We start from the raw sequence: 16,277 nt of genomic DNA on the forward strand, positions 1-16,277 counted from the left end.
ATCCAGGCCAAGGACATATGGGTGTGCTTCATCCTGTTCTTGCAACTCATCCGAAGTTTAAAATGTTTTCAAAATAAAAATTGGTGTATTAATTCCCAAATTCCCACAAACTTAGTGGCTTAAAATAACACCCATTTACTATATGGAGGTCAGAAGTTTGAGATGGGAATTAAGGGCCAAAGTCAAGGTATTGGCAAGATTAATTCCTTCTGGAGGCTGCAGGGAAGAGTCTGTTCCATGCGTTCCACAACCTCCTGCATTTCTTGGCTTTTGGCCCTTTCTTCAATCTTCAAAGTGCATCACTCCAGCGTCTGCTACCATCGCCACATCCCCATTCTGCTTGTGGTCCTCAGGTCTCTCTCTTACTAAAAAGAAGCTTGTAATTTCATTGTGCTCACGTGGATAATCCAGGATCCTCTCCTGCCTCAGGATCTCTCACTTACGCACATCTGCACAGTCTCTTTTATAATGTTAAGTGTCATATTCGAAGGTTCTGGGGACGAGGATGGAGACATTGAGGGGGGAACATTATTCAACCTACCACAGTTGGCAAATGAGTTTCCAATCCTTGCAGGAAAAAGAATTTAAAACAAGATATTTTGAACAAAGTAAAAAAAAAATCACAATATAACATACCAAACGTGTGGCCAGAGCAGTGCTCAGAAGAAAACTTACATCATTAAACACTTATGTTAGAAGTAAAACGGGTCAACAACACATCGCTTCACATCCTGAACATCTGTAATTGTCTGACTCACAGATGTTCTTACTTCAATGCACACTTGGCACTGGCAGGACCCATTTTCACTCCATTTTAAACCCAAGTCTATTGGAAGAGAGTGAGTGAATCCCCAGGTTTCACGAACAGTGATTGGTTGGCGTTAGATGCCTGTTAAACTTTCTCTCATACCTTTTTAATGTTATACGCAAACGACTTATGCATCCAAAGGGCACATTCCAAAATATTCCTTCTGCCGTTTAAAAGACTGTTGGCTACAACACCAAGTTAGTGCCAGTAATTGAGTTATTTAGTTACATATTGCTTTTGCTTCAACTTTGTTCATTTTGAAGTAATTCTAAACTCGTAGACAGTTGAAATTCTTGGGACATCCTGCACACGTCCCACGAGCCCTGTCCCCTCTCTCACAGCCATAGTACAATATCGAAACCAGGAGACTTACATTGGCACAAACCACATCACTTATTCAGATCTCACCAGTTACATGTGTGCTCACGTGTGTGTGCGAGCTCTGCGCAGCGTCATCACACGTGTAGATTCACGTGGCCACCGCCACAATCAAGACGCTCAACTGAACCAGCAGCACGGGACTCCCTCATGCTACCCTTTTGTTGCGACCCCCTCCCCCCTCCCCATTCCTAACACCTGGCAACCACGAATCCGTTCTCCATCGCTGTAATCGTGTTGTTTCATACATGCTATATAAAAGGATTCATCCAGTGTACATCTTTTGAGACTGGCTGTCTTCGTTCGGTGTAATTTCCTTGAGATCGGCCCAAGCTGCTGAGGACATCAGTAGCCTATCTAGCTTGATCGATGAGAAGCAGGCTTTGCCATAAATGGACCAGCACTTCCTCAGCCATCCCCACACTGAAGGACATGCGGGCAATTTCCTGTTCTGAGCTATTACAAATAAGGTGGCTATGAACCTTCAGGTACAAATTTCTGCATAAAAGTAAATTTTTATCTCTCTGGGAAAAATGCCTAAGAGTGGAATTGCTGGTTCATTGGGCAAGTTCATTTCATATTCTTTTCTATGTTAAAAAAAAAAGTGCTCTTTATAAAGCGCTGGAACCATCGCTTCACACCAAGTCACTTCTGTGTAGCCGCGTAAAGCCAAAGAGACGGGAACAGAGGTGGCCTCGTTTTCCGTGCCAGTCGGAACCTGTGCTTGCCTCGTGGAGGGTGTCACCTGTGCCCAGTCTCTCCGAGGGGGGTTCCTGCATCCCTTCTAACGAGACCTCTCATGGGAGGGGAGATAAGAAAAAAATGCAAAGAGGGAAGAGACTTCCCTCCTTCTGAAATAAGGAATATTGTGAATACCCTTTCAGAAACAAGGCGGAAAAGCCCATCAGCCCTGGGCAGCTCGGCATGAATAAAACCCCCTTGGAGTCTGTGTGCCTGGCCGGCCTTTCCTCCCGCAGGTGACCGTAATTCTGCAGAGGGCCTGCCACCCAAGTGCGCCCTGGCTCCAAAAACAGGACCAACCTCATGGTGGTGTAGGAGGGCTTACCCTTGGGAAATGAAAGAGAATCAATGTTTTTTTTTTTTTTTCCCCAATTTAAAAAAGCTTACATCCCAATCAAAAACTGAGCCATAGACCTAAATAGATATTTCTCCAAAGAAGACATAGAAATGGCCAACAGGCACATGAAAAAATGCTCAGCATCACTAATTATCAGAGAAATGCAAATCAAAACTACAATGAGCTATCACCTCACACCAGTCAGGATGGCCATCATTCAAAAATCCACAAATGACAAATGCTGGAGAGGCTGTGGAGAAAAGGGGACCCTCCTATCCTGCTGCTGGGAATGTAAATTGGTGCACCCATTATGGTGAACGATATGGAGTTTCCTTAAAAGAACTAAAAATAGAGTTACCTTATGAACCAGCATCTCACTCTTAAGCTTATATCTGGAGAAAATTCTAACTGGAAAAGATACATGCACCCCAGTGTTCATAGTAACGCTATTTACAGTAGCCAAGACATGGAAACAACTCAAATGTCCATCAACAGATGGCTGTTTTAAGAAGATATAGATACACACACACACACACACACACACATACACACACACAATGGAATATTACTCGGCCATAAAAAGGAATGAAATAATGACATTTGCAACAACATGGATGGACCTACAGAATATCATATTATTTGAATTCAAATAGAGAAGGACAAATATTATATCACTTATATGTGGAATCTAAAAAATAATACAAATGAATTTATTTACAAAACAGAAATAGACTCACAGACATAGAAAACAAATTTATGGTTACCAAAGGGAAATTGGGGTCAGGAGGAAGGACTGAATGAGGAGTATGAGATTAACAGATACACACTACTATATATAAAATAGATAAACAACAAGGATGTGAAACATAAAAGAAAAGAAAACAGCTTACCTGGTATCCTCTTTGTAAGCGGGTCCTCATTAGTGCTCATGGGGGAACTGTGTTTGCAGGTGCTGCTGTCCAGCCCTGCAAGGCACTTCTAAGTCTTCTGTCCCTGGTTAGGCCTTAGGGCCACAGTCACCTCCCCCAGTACAACCTCAGGTTGTCCTCTGATCTCAGGAGCCCAGACTGACACTTCTCTTTTTTCCCTTTGTGACTAGCTATTGGGCTTCTCCAACCAAACAGGGCGTAGACCAGGAGAGAAGCCATTGGCTGGCTGTTTGTTAGAGGCACAGATTTGATGACTATTCAGAGCTCACAGACAACCCCTTTCCATTTTCATGAGGTTCCTATCTTTCCAGCATGTTCCTGCATTATTTTTTTTATTTACTACTAACTTTTCAGACATAGAAAGCATAGATATTCATTCTGAGCAACATAAAAGTCTATTTCCTATAAAGCTGAAAGGTGATTTTCACTTGCCATTGAAATTTCCTAACTATACTTAAGCTTGTTTTTCACCTTTGCAGCCATATGCTACAGATTTTAATACAAATTTATAACTATGTGTCTTTATTGCACATATCACACTGTTACTGAACCAGGTTTGTTTTGCCCGATGCAAAGCAAGCTAAAATGCTGAGACACCAAATTTTGCAGCAAAGAGAGGGCTTACTCACAAGGCAGCCAAGCAAGGAGACAGGAGAACATGTCTCAGATCTGCCTCCGCAAAGGCAAAGGGCTTGGGGTATTTATGTGAGAATGAATAAAGAAGGAGGGAGGTCTGAAGCATGGGGAGCATGGGGAAAGATGACTGGAAAAAAGTGCAATAATCATCGTTTTGTGGAGGTGTAGCTAAGCTACAGGCCTCTGCACATCAAAGAGGTCGCTGAGTGCGCGGATGCTAGCCCAGCCCAGTTGAAGGGTCGGTGGTCCTAGCCATTCTCAACCAGCCCAACTTGAACTAGACGTAGCTGAAAATGATTCAAGGCGAATGACCTCTTGCTTGGGCTACGCGCAGCTTAGAGGACACACAAGTCTTAATGTGACCTTGATTAGTGAAGGCAGGTGAAATGGATTTGACTAATTGCCCATGGTTTCCACATTTCTCAAGGAACTAATCAATTTCTATCACACGCAATTGTCAACTGTATTCCATCGGAATTACAATGCATACAGAATTTTTAGGCAGAAGTTGATGATTATCGGTTCATCCTGTCATTTCCCAAAGCAGGCAGATTATTTCTGTACTTTGGTGCGTCTATTTATTTGTCCTTTGAGTGTAGGTGGAACTTGGGTATATGAAGCGTGGGAGCACGATTTCCATGGTTCATTGTGCTTCGGGGGCTTGTTGAGAAAAATATTATATGCAAATGGAATGCATCATGAGCACAATTCTCTTTTTTCAAATAAAAATTTCCATTTCTCTGTAGTTTATATCTGACCGCTTTCCAGCTTCCATTTTTCACTTCCTTTTGTTGTGGGGAGAAGGAGAGGCAGAAGTACAAGTCAGAGTTTGCGCTGGTCTCCATGGCTGCCAGCGCCATTCATGTTTTCTTCTTGGTAGTGCGTAATAAAGCGGATATTATGTAAATAATTTCAAATGCCATCTAAAATTACGTTTCCTTGCAGAATTAAGACAACTTCGAGGCTACATCTCTTTTCCTTCCAATGAGCTGGAATCCCTCTTTCAAAAAAATGATCCCACCTTCCTCCAACTAATTGTCATGGAAACAGCTTCCAACAGCTAGAATTTACTCTCAGTTGGTAGTAATAATCTAGGCATGCTGCTCCAGCATTGGCTCCTCCCTTGAGCCTCGTTAAAACCACCTGCCTTATGGTCCCCATCTTAGCCGATGCTTTTATTTACAGGGAATTAAGATCCCTTTCCTCACTGCCTCCAAAAATCTTGCTCACCAGGACCGCCTTCAGCAAGCTTCTCTGATGAGACTATGACCTTGTCTAAATCCATGGCCAGGTGGATGGTGCACAAAATGGAAAATAACTTGAACAAAATACCTGGTCAATATAGACTAAAATGGTAGATGAGATTGGCTGGGCAGGAACCATCCTCCCCACATGGTACATTGTCTCATCTCTCACTGTCAGTATAGAAGATTTTGCATCCTCTTTGGCAAGTGCATATTCTCAGTAAAAACTGTAAATCTACCAACAGAAGGAGCAATGCCAGCTTCCCACTGTAGTTTCATTACTTTTTAGAGGAGACCTTCGGCCCAGCCAGAATGCTGGACTGATGGGCAATCATTAGTGCTGTTTGCAGGGACTTCCTTCATCACTGTCTTCTTTCCTCTAAGAACATGGAAAAACTGTGTTTCCTGGCTCCCTGAAGGCTAGGTAGAAATAGATGAGTAACTCTGGCCAATGAGTTGTGAGCAGAAATAATATGCAACACTTTTATTCCAGAGCTCCCAATTGCCTAGCTCAAACCCTCCAGAGCTCTCTTTTTCTCTATCGCAGAAGTCACAGTATTTAATTTATGGCTGCATTAACATTCTAGATCCTGACAGAAGAAATGCCCAAGCTGAGGGACAGAAGACACGCAACAGGATAAGAAATAAACCTTTGTTGCTTTAAGACACTGAGATTCTGGGGCTATTTGTTACCACCATGCAACATAGCCTATCCTGACTAGTATAGTTGGGAAGTTCAGTTTTTCACAACTGATTTCAGACTTATTTCTGGAACTATTTGTGAACACTAGGCAATGAGTTGATTAAATTCATCAGCCAGAGGAGGAAATTCATCCACATCACATTCAATGATGAGAGCAAGTCCAAAGTTTACGTTAAGGAGGTGGACTAGACAGGACCTAGAATAACAATGTCTTGGGGCCTGGGGGCACTCATGGATCTGGTAACTCTCAGCTAAAGGCCCTCCCTGGGGAATAAGAAGGAATGTCGCACTAGAATCAGAGCAGGAAGGATGCAACTTGACAAAAAATAGAACAGAAAAGGAAAAAAATGCAAGTGATTCCGAAATACTGCCCACCACATTTCCCCTGCCTTTCTCCACTGCTCTTTAATGGAGACTCCCAACTAAGACAGAATGCTGGGATAGCATGTGGGCATTAATTTCTTAAGAAATGGCATCAAGAAATTCTGATGCTAAATTACATAGCAAGGTCATAAAAATGTACTTCCATCAGGAGATGTGTAAACTCCTCTCCGCATTATCCAGCTCCAGGTTTTTCAATGTGCCGAAGCCCCCCTAGTCTTTGCGGCTGATGAGAGAGCTGACTTTTCGTTTCCCCACCCCAGTTACTGCGAAGCTCTGAACAGACTTCATACTCAGTCATAGTGGCAGACTAGTGCCCAAGGCCGAGAGCATGGGGACACCTCATTAAGCTGTTCTCGTCTCTTAAAAATATGACAGACCTCTACATGCCAACGAAAAAACCCAACCTTCCCCTTCACCCACTTCTTCCCCGTTCCTGGTAGATAGTGAGACTTGTCTGAGATTCTGATCAAACTCTGACAAGCTGAAGTTTTGCTTTTTCAGGCTTTCATGTTCTTAGGAAGTTTCTTATTTCAGGAAGTACCTGGAGGCAAGATTTGATGGGAGAGTGGAGAGCGGTGTAGGAGTTCGCTGTTGCCTTGGCCGACAATGATTGGAGGACCACCTGAGATGACATGCTGCCTGGAAACCGCACTTGTATCTATGATACCCTCAGCATCAAGGAAAATTCATTCTATTTATCACTGGTGAGAAAGAAACGGAGGCCAAATGTCCTCTGGGGCACTATGAAATAATTTTTGCAATGATTTGAAGAAAAACTGTGATGGAAGACCTAAGCCAGCACCTTTTGCATCTCTGCCACCAGCAACCATTTGCAAAATCAGAGCCATCGGTGCTATGTGCATCTGAGAGCAGCCACTAAGGAAAAATCCCGTTTCCCATTAAATCAATTATGCTAATTTGATTTTAATTGATTGCAAAAATTGATCACTGGCTTGAAATTGCCCTGAAATTTTGATTTTTGTTTTAAAGATGCAGAAAAGCCAAGGGCTTAAGCAGTTCAACCACGTTCTGTATCTTTACATGTTAAGTAACATGAAAACACAAACAGCGTAGATCAGCACCTAGGGATTCATTGACCTCTTCCTTTACAAAGTTATCCACTCATTATTCAAGCTAGAGAAGTGCTGTGTTTGGAGTGAATAACTGAGATTTTGAATGACTGCTGAGGATAAGAGCATAATGGGGTGATGTTCAGAGACCAGCTCCCTTCTGAGTGTGAGAGTGTGTGTGTGTGAGTGTGTGTGTGTGTGTGTATGTTTGTTGGGCAGGGGTGGAAGTGTGTCCTGCATTTGTTGGTAGAAACATTCAGACAAGGACAGTAACAAAGCCAGGCTAGGAATGAGGGTCATTTTCTATGATTCAGTCGCCTTTAGTTACCCCAACTGGTCATGATATCTGACAGACAAATACAGTTGGTGACAATGTAAATAATAAAGGCACAAGGCAGGTGAACCCTGTCTCCTTTCCGACCAGAATACCAACTTCATTGTGCACGGAATGTGCTGATTCTACCGGTAACACCGTCACTTCCTCTGTGGACAGTGGCCAGGTGAGACAGTGCTGGCAATGAAACACAAGTGCAGGCTGTGAGGTAGGGACTCCAGGAGGCTCCTCTGAAAGGAGGGGGCGCTGACTCAGCACGCTCCCCTCTTGCCTCTCCTCTTGCTTGCAGAGTGAAATGTCTCATGGATGCTGGTGCTGCAGCCGCCATCTTGCGAGTAACCAAGATGGAGGCGCCTGGGGGAACCCAAGGGCCCCTGTGACGCATCCCTTCAGGAGTCCTGATTACCAAGAGGAAGACCTTGTTCAAGCTGCTGTCACTGGGGATCCCCTTACATGCAGCTGAGCACTGGCCTTCAGCAGAAGGACCCCCCCGCCCATGGCAGCCCTCTGCTGATGCTGTGCGGGGAGGGCAGCCAGCTGTCACAGAGACCCTGACCTGCAGTGCCGGGGCCACCGGCCCCAGCTGGCCCGGCAGTGGGAGGAGGGGGCCCCAAGACATCGGGAGGGGCACCGAGGATTTACATCGGGAAAAGAAGCAGGAGCCCCCGACTCCTGTCCCCGCAGACCCTCTTCTCAAAGAACTCAGAAGGAAAGGGATCTTGAAGGAAGGATGAAACTGGCTTTTTCAGATCACCCATCTTTAGCACTTCCTGAAAGCAGCTATTCTGAACTGTGTGTGAAGGAAGCTACAGAGGGTTTTTAAAAGAGGAGCGAGAGGGAGCGTGTGGAAGGAAGCAGTATAAATTTAACCTAGAAGAGAAGAATGACAGCAAAGGAATTCGGAGCGCCGCGCGCTTTGGTTCAATTCCAGTTGCTCAGTGGAAAGCAGGGTCTTCCAATTAGAAAAAGAAAGAGGAAGAGAGAGGACGGCAACACTCAAGGCTGACGCTGGGTGAGGAGCGCGGTGCTAGCTCGGGCACGCCGCCCGGGAGCGGCTCGCTGCCGGAGAGGGTCATCGCTGAGCAGCTGAGTGTTCACGATGTGCCAAGGCTACTACCTCTGAGGGCTCGTTCATTCCTACAAGGCACTGCTCCCGGTCGCAGCCGAGCACACGAGGGTGTCCACTTGCCCCCAGTCACAGTGCGGAGCAGAGAGTACCGGCCCTCCCAGAGCCGGGCTTTGACGGTGTCATTTTCTGTCTCCACCACAGCAGCAGAAACAGCCTGACTTGAAAGACTGCAAAGCCTCTTGCTTTAAATGTGATTGTAAAAAAATCTCAATTAAGAGAGTCTGCAATTAATCGAGTGTTCTGGGTAATTTAATTTCCTAGCTTAATTGAGCACTAACCAGAAAAACTTCTCCAAACGTTTTTCCAAAGTATATAAGATGCACTTTCTTGACTTCGTGAACTCGATTTAAATTTTCTTCGATAATTAAGTCACTGACTGCGCCTCAGGCCGACTGTTCGGAAACTCACTTCTCACCATCCGACAGCACACAGGCTGCTTGGTGTTGTATTAAGCTCTTTTCATTTTTTTATCCCCCAATCTTCTACTAATTAAGACTGAAAGATTTGGACAGAAGATTATTTCCTTTATATTTCAAATTAGTCTCAGATATGCTTGAAGTGGAATGTTAGGCCAATGGGTTATAACAAATTTTACAGGTTTGTTTTGTTTTTTTTTAATGCTTCCAAAACTGTTTCCAAAATGCTACAGCAGTTTTCACCACACTGTTGCTGGCAGTCAGTATTATAGTTTTTAAAAATCTTAGCATTCAATTGCTTGCGATGAATTTAACCATAAACTAGTGACCAGTGAGCAGGGAGGCCAGCGAAGAAGATTTTGGTGAAAATGGGATGGGCAACCAGGAGACAAAGATGATGCTCAGAAAACAAGGTCTCGGGGCGGGGGGGGGAAGAGGTAAAACACTCTCATACATTGCAAACAACAGTGCGCTGGTAAATGCTCTTCAGGAAGGGAAGGGAAGGGAGGGGGTGGAAGAGATGGGGAGAGGGGAGGGAAGGGGAGAGGAGGGGAGGGAAGGGAAGGAGAGCCCTGATTTGCAACATTTGTTAAGGTGTACGTGTTCCTGCCATGGCTCATCTCAACTCACTTAACTTGGAGTTAGAAACACCTGGACCCAGTTGACCCCGGGACCCCGCAGGAGCTGGAGCCAGCACAGCACTGACCACAAGACACCAGGGGGCCAACTGGAAGGGGCAGTGAGGATGAGGGTCCTGGTGCCACCACATCCCTCTCACTGGGCCATGTGAGACTTCCCGCAGTTTTGGACACTCACAGGGACCTCTAAACAAAGGGCCGGGAGCTGGGACACCTTGTGTGGTCCAGGAAACACACACCCCTTGACCGCAGGACAGCCGAACCCCACGGGAACATTTCCTATGCGTTGGAGGGGCGTCCCCTCATCCTTTCACGAGGTCTTAGTCAGTCTAGCCGGACGACGGATGCCTGGAGCCATGCATCAGATGTCATTGCATAGTCAGAATCTCTTATTGGTCATCTATTTCTACCAGATTAGAAAAACCTAACAATGCAAAAATAGCTCATTATGAATGACACTAAATGGCTGATTATTCTGGCAGACAGTTGTAAGTACTAAGGACTCGGGTTAAAAATGGACCCAGAAATGAGGCGATATTTCTCAGTGGACCCTATTTTCAGTGCTTTATCTGATCTTGGCTAAGAAGCACAGAACGCTCAGAAGCCAGAGGTGAAGCGTTTCAACAGAGAGATCACAGCAAATGGATTCTTAATCTAGTCACTTACTTCATTTGGCTTTAGAGAGTCCTTCTTCTTGTTGCTTTTTTCGGCAATTTGGATATGGTTTTAAATTATGCATACCATGGCAACGCTTTGTATCTTTAAGAAACTTAGAAAAATATAACTTACAGGGCAAAGGTTGATGACTGAGCCATCTCACGAAATCTCGATATCCTGCACATGACCAGGATTGCCGGTGTGCGTAGCACGTCTTTGATTTTCTGTATTTCTGCTGCTTTGCCATCCGGGGCCTTGAGGACACCGGGAGGACTGTCCCTCCCAGGGCTCGGCAGTTCTAGAGAGAGTAAACTCATGAAGGAGCACGCCTTTCCTGCACAAGCCAACCACGCAGAGCCTGCAACCCAATCACCTCCTTTCTGGGACTCTCGCACACAGGCCCTTCCCTAGTCACCCCAAAGCCGGGTACCACACAAGCAAAGACAGCCCCTTTGCCCCAGAACCGCTGAAATGATTCAAACTAGCCGATCCTAAATTCGCTTACCCTGTCTTGCTCATTCCTTCCCACAGAAACCACAGTAAAGTCTCGTGTCCGCAAGTTCCCCTCTCCCTCTGCCTCCTGGCCCTTCCCTGCGTGCTCCCCCACCCCACGGCATGACATGCCCCTCTTCTTAGGACCTATGAGTGTAACCAACTATCTTTTCAATGACCGTTGTTTCCTGATCTGTTGGTCTAAACATACCTGAAAAATAATAAAGCCTGTATGCTAAGACAGCAAGTTGCCTCTCAATACCCACTTCCCCTTTCTTAATAACAGATCCCCAACATCTAGATAAGCACACAGCCTCCCAGATAAAGTGACAGTCTTTCCTGAGCCTTCCTGGCCACTAGCAGTGGCTATGTGAATAGTTTTGCTCCATAAGAGTCCACAGAAGTGCTGTGGATTATGCATACTTTGCCTTGTGTCCATCCTCTTGCAGTCAGCCTGCAGAGAATTTGATGGCTGGAGCTCCAGCAGCCATTATGGGCCATTAGTGTGTGTCCCACACCCTAGAGAAAGGGGGAGCTGAATCATCAAATAAATCTGGATCCCTCATGATTTCATGAAGCCACTGGACTCCTTTCATGTGACAAAGAATAAAAATCTATATTATTTAAGTAACTATCATTTGACATTATAAATTTAGTATCGTGCTACTATTTTATCTTACCATTATGGGTCATTCAATCATAAGTTAGATATTAAAAAATGCAATTTAACAAACCAGGAAAGTCCATGCAACATGTATGAAAATACATTACCCAAGATGAAACAAACGCTGTTAGCGGAGTACCAGACCAGAGGACGTGGGGCGTCCCCGGGGCTCTGGAACACCCGCTGAGAACACAGCTGTTAGGAACTCAATGGGATTTCTGCGAAAGTGAATTAGTTTTGTATTTCACATTTGTAAAATGTATAGAGTTGAGGAAAAAAAAAAACCTGTTTCACTGTCTTTTCCTTGAAAACTATGAAACTGTCTACATGCCACTCAGTTAACCACATCTTGAATCATAATGACTTACAGGGCAAAAGCAAGACACTCTGGAATGCCTGAAAAGTCTGATTGACTGATTTTGTTGCATAATTTCTGCAAACTAATTCATTCTTAGTTGACACTAGTCAGCCTGAATTCGAGAATTTTTAAAAATAATCTACCAAGGAGGACAAAAAAAGACCCTTTACTAATGTGAATCTGGCATGTCCTAAGAATTTTGTCCTTTATAGTGTTGTGGAAAAACGTGTTACAGCTCGGTTGTGACAGCAACCTGGATCTGGGCTAGAGACCAAGCAGCACTCGGAGGGTTGGAGAACTCAAGTTTATTACGCCAGCAGGGCCAGAGGAGTTAGCACTCCAAGCTCTGGACCCCGTCTGTGTGTTCACACAGGCTTTTACACTTTGCGACGTCATATGCAAATAAAGTATAACAAAAGTTGACTAATTAGGAACAAGCTTTGTAGAAATAGACCAATCAGGAGGGAAAGAAATAACCAATCAGGAGTGAGGGAAATGGACCAATCAGGAGTGAGCTCAGGGAACCAATAGAATTTTAGGGATAAGTTCCACTTTCCTAGAAGCTAGCCGGTCCAGAGGCAAAAAGTGAGACAGAGCGGCTGGGCCAGGGAACTGGATGGCGCTGGCAGGAGAGCAGTGGCCCTGCCTGGGGGTCCTGTGGTCTTTTTTATGTGGCTTCCCACCTCAATGGTACTGTACTTATTTCTATCATATAGATTTTATTCACTTGTTATTTTAAGAGGAAAATCTGACAAGAAGAAAATACTAATCTCTGAGATTGTAAACCAGGACGAATGCGCCCTGTCAAGGCAGAGGGGGCTGCGCTAGTGTAACACACAGCCCCCAAAATCTCAGTGGCACAAAACAGGTTGAATAGCATGGAGCAAATCAGGAAACACATAAAACTCATTTCAGAAGAACAAAACAGGTCATCAGAGTCATACAGGACAGGAAAACAGGAAACAAGAGGACTTCTAAAGAGGGCTAATTTTTTTAATTTAAATGACCAGGGAAGTCTTCATCCAGGAGTTCATTGGATAGCAGCCTTAATGTAGGAAAAAGATTTTATGACACAGGGATGGGACCAGGAGACAGAAGGAAGGGATTTCTGAGCAGAGAAAACAGCGCAGCTGAAGCAATGCAGTTGGACACACCTACTTTATAATTGCACGTTGCTGGTTTTACGGTGACAATGATCTCTTAAGCAAAACTCATTTCCTCACCCTCCACAGAGTTCCTGACATTTACCTTCTGCTTGTCTTTTGGGGGACATTGATTATTTTTGACTACATTTCCTTAACAAACAGCCAGCACAAAAAGGAGCCTCCTTTTTCCCCCTGAAGGCAGGAAATAAACCTCACATGTGAAAGGTAACCTTCTCGGCAGCAGGAAGTAGACAGAGAGCCTTGTCATCAGAGAGGGGATCCGGGGCCCAGAAGGCTATGCAAACACACTCTGTTGAAAGGCTATCCTAATTTGTACCCAAAGTTTTTTTGTCATGTCAGCTCTTCAAAAACGTGGCGTCTTTGTCTAAAAGGTATAAAAGCTGCATGCACTGGGCCTCATTGCCTTAAGGAACCCCCACAGGTCCAGAATTATATTTGGTTTTCCTCCTTTTAATTTCATGTCAATTCAGTTATCAGGCCAGCCAGAAGAACCTAGAAAGGTGGAGGCAAGTGTCTCCCTCCCCACAATCGGCTTAGTGGGCAGGGTCTTTACTGTCTGGAAAATGCTTTCTCTCAGTGTAACAGAGAATAAACCCTTGTTCTGTGGGAGGTTTGCAGGGGCACCATGGCCCGGCCCACGCAGACGGCTGCAGGAACAAAGGATTCCTGCAGCCAGAGGTTTGCAACCACCAACCACACCCCCTCCCCCTGTGTTTTTTGTATAAAAGGAGCCTGTGTTCTGACTGGAGCAGGATGGTTCTCCAAGACATTCGTCTGCCAGCCTCTCGGTCTGCCGGCTTTCCGAGTAAAGTCGCTATGCCTTGCCCCAGCACCTCGTCTCCCGGTTTATCGGCCTGTCGTGTGGCGAGCAGAACGAGTTTGGACTTGGCAACATCAGGACTGCTTCAGATAAAGAGAGATTCTGGGAACTCTGGTGAAAAGCCACAGAAGGTAAAGCGTTCTCATCCCGTCAGCCTCCCAAACCTCTGTTTGCAAAGTGCAGTGGAAGGGAAAATGGTGAGAGTCCTTTTCCTGTTTTTCTAAATTTAGATTAGTAGAAACTACGTGTGGAAAGTGTTCCCTGGGCGTAACAGCCACGGTAAAACTGGCGCTGAGCTCCCTGGGCTTTATTGATCCTTCTGTCCCCCCAGAGATGCTCCCTGGTTCCCTTTGTCTCTGCTGTGTTGTTTGCATAAGGAGAAAACAAAAAACAAAACAAAACAAGAAAACAGGGCAGAGTGCCAGCAGAGCCCCGTAAGGCTGCTACTCAAGCCAAGCTCAGACGGGCGAGTCCATGGAGCTCATCGGACCCCCATCTGTTTACACAACTGTCGCTGTGAGTCCCCATGTAAACACTAGGTGAGGTTTTTCCCTTTTATTTTGCCTCTTGTTCTGAGAGCTTGGCTTTGTGAACAGTGAGTTGTGTTTTTTTGTTTGTTGGTTTTTTTTGGTTTTTTTCGGTCTCTGCCATTTGGAAGGTGCACTTACTGGGGCGCCTCTGATGGCCCGTTGAATGAACAGACCGGGGTCCCAGGACACAAAGCCACAGCATCACTCTCCTTGTCTGGCTGTGCCAGCTCTCAGGGGAGTTTGCCACAGAGGGTCCCAGTCCCTCGGGGCTTCGTCCTCTCAACCTCTGTTTCTCTGTTAGTGCTGGAAATCCCAGTCCATTAGCGGCTGCTTCATGCCATCGATGATCAGGTTTGTGACTGGAGACATCTCATGGTTTCCGTGTGGGACCAGAGGCAGCATTTTTACCACACCATCCTTCCTTACCGCCCGTGCAAGTAGAGTCTTCGCTCCCTTAGGTCGTCTTTGAAAATGAACTTTGCTAATCTTCTGAGGGCTGCGCTCTTGTGAGATGCCTCTTCCATCCACGGTTAAACCATAGAAAGGCTGACTGGTTTGGCTATTAAGATCCAGCTTCCCGACAGCCAGGTGAAGAATCCTTTAAGCAGAAAATCTAAATTGATTTTTTTTTTTTTACAATCATCTTATTGGTGCCTATGGACAGATAAAAATTAAAAAGTGGATACAAAGAAATATAACAGCTAACCTTAGGGGCGCCCTAACAAGATGAAAACAGAAATTAAACTCAGAACAAAATTAAAGTTCACATCAAACATAAATTCCCCTCCTTAAAATATGGCCCCATCTGAGACAGGAAGCGGGCAGGGCACAGCCACTCAAGGAACAACACAACAGTCAACACCAGGATGGCAGAAGAGTCAACCCCCAGGAGGCCTTGAGGCTCAGGATGGTGGGAGAGCTGACGTCTAGTAGAACTTGAGCTTCATTACACGCCCACTGTAATATATTAACATGGTGAATAACACGCCCACAAGCGCCATGGCAGTCCCGAGGCTGGCCACAAAAGGTCACAGAGTGGGAAATGGCCAACTTCCTGGGAATCCCAGCCCTTCCCCTTAGATTGGTCCTTCCACTTATTAGCATATGAAGTCACCAAGCCCTCAAAAACTGGCCACCCGGTGCCTCAAGGCCACAGCCCACTCCCTCTCCCCCGTTGGAGACGACCTGCACTCTGTCTACGGAGCGTGTACCTACTTTTAATCTGAGCACCCAACCCCCACACCTCGTGTCCTTTCTCTTGCCTTTCCATGCATCTCTCTAAATAAATCTGCCTTCACTCAACTGTGACTCGCTCTTGAACTCTTTCCTGCTCGAAGCCAAGGACCCACACGTGGCGGGGCACGTCCCAGGGACTCAGCCGAAGCCTGGGACACGGCCCTCCTCGCGCCCCACATCCGTTTTTCCTGCATCACATCTTCTCAGCAAATTCCCGTAACTCCCAAAACTCCTTCACCTTCCCCAGAAAAGCTTTAAATACCCAGCTGTTTATTTTGACTTCCTTTCCCTACAAGGTTTAAAGAGAGCCCTCCAGCCCAATCTCTAGGCTCAGGGTCTACAGGCCACTAACATTACTGCTCTAACCTTTGCCGGTGGAGGCAACCGGTGCTCCAGGTTCTTGTCCCGTCCCGGAAAGAATTCAGAGACAAGACGTAGAGGTTAAGAAAAGTAAAGTGAGGATTTATTGAAGGATGGATAGCACACTCTCAGGGGAGAGCAGGCAGGCTCAGGTGAGCAGCTGCCCTGAGTTTCTTTGGCAAGTTAGTTACATAGGGTGTAAAAATGTATGGCCAGAATTTTCACTGGGGAGGGAAGGGTTTGGGGT

Source organism: Camelus dromedarius, chromosome 36 (assembly GCF_036321535.1).
Source record: "Camelus dromedarius isolate mCamDro1 chromosome 36, mCamDro1.pat, whole genome shotgun sequence".
NCBI classification, from domain to species: Eukaryota; Metazoa; Chordata; class Mammalia; order Artiodactyla; family Camelidae; genus Camelus; species Camelus dromedarius.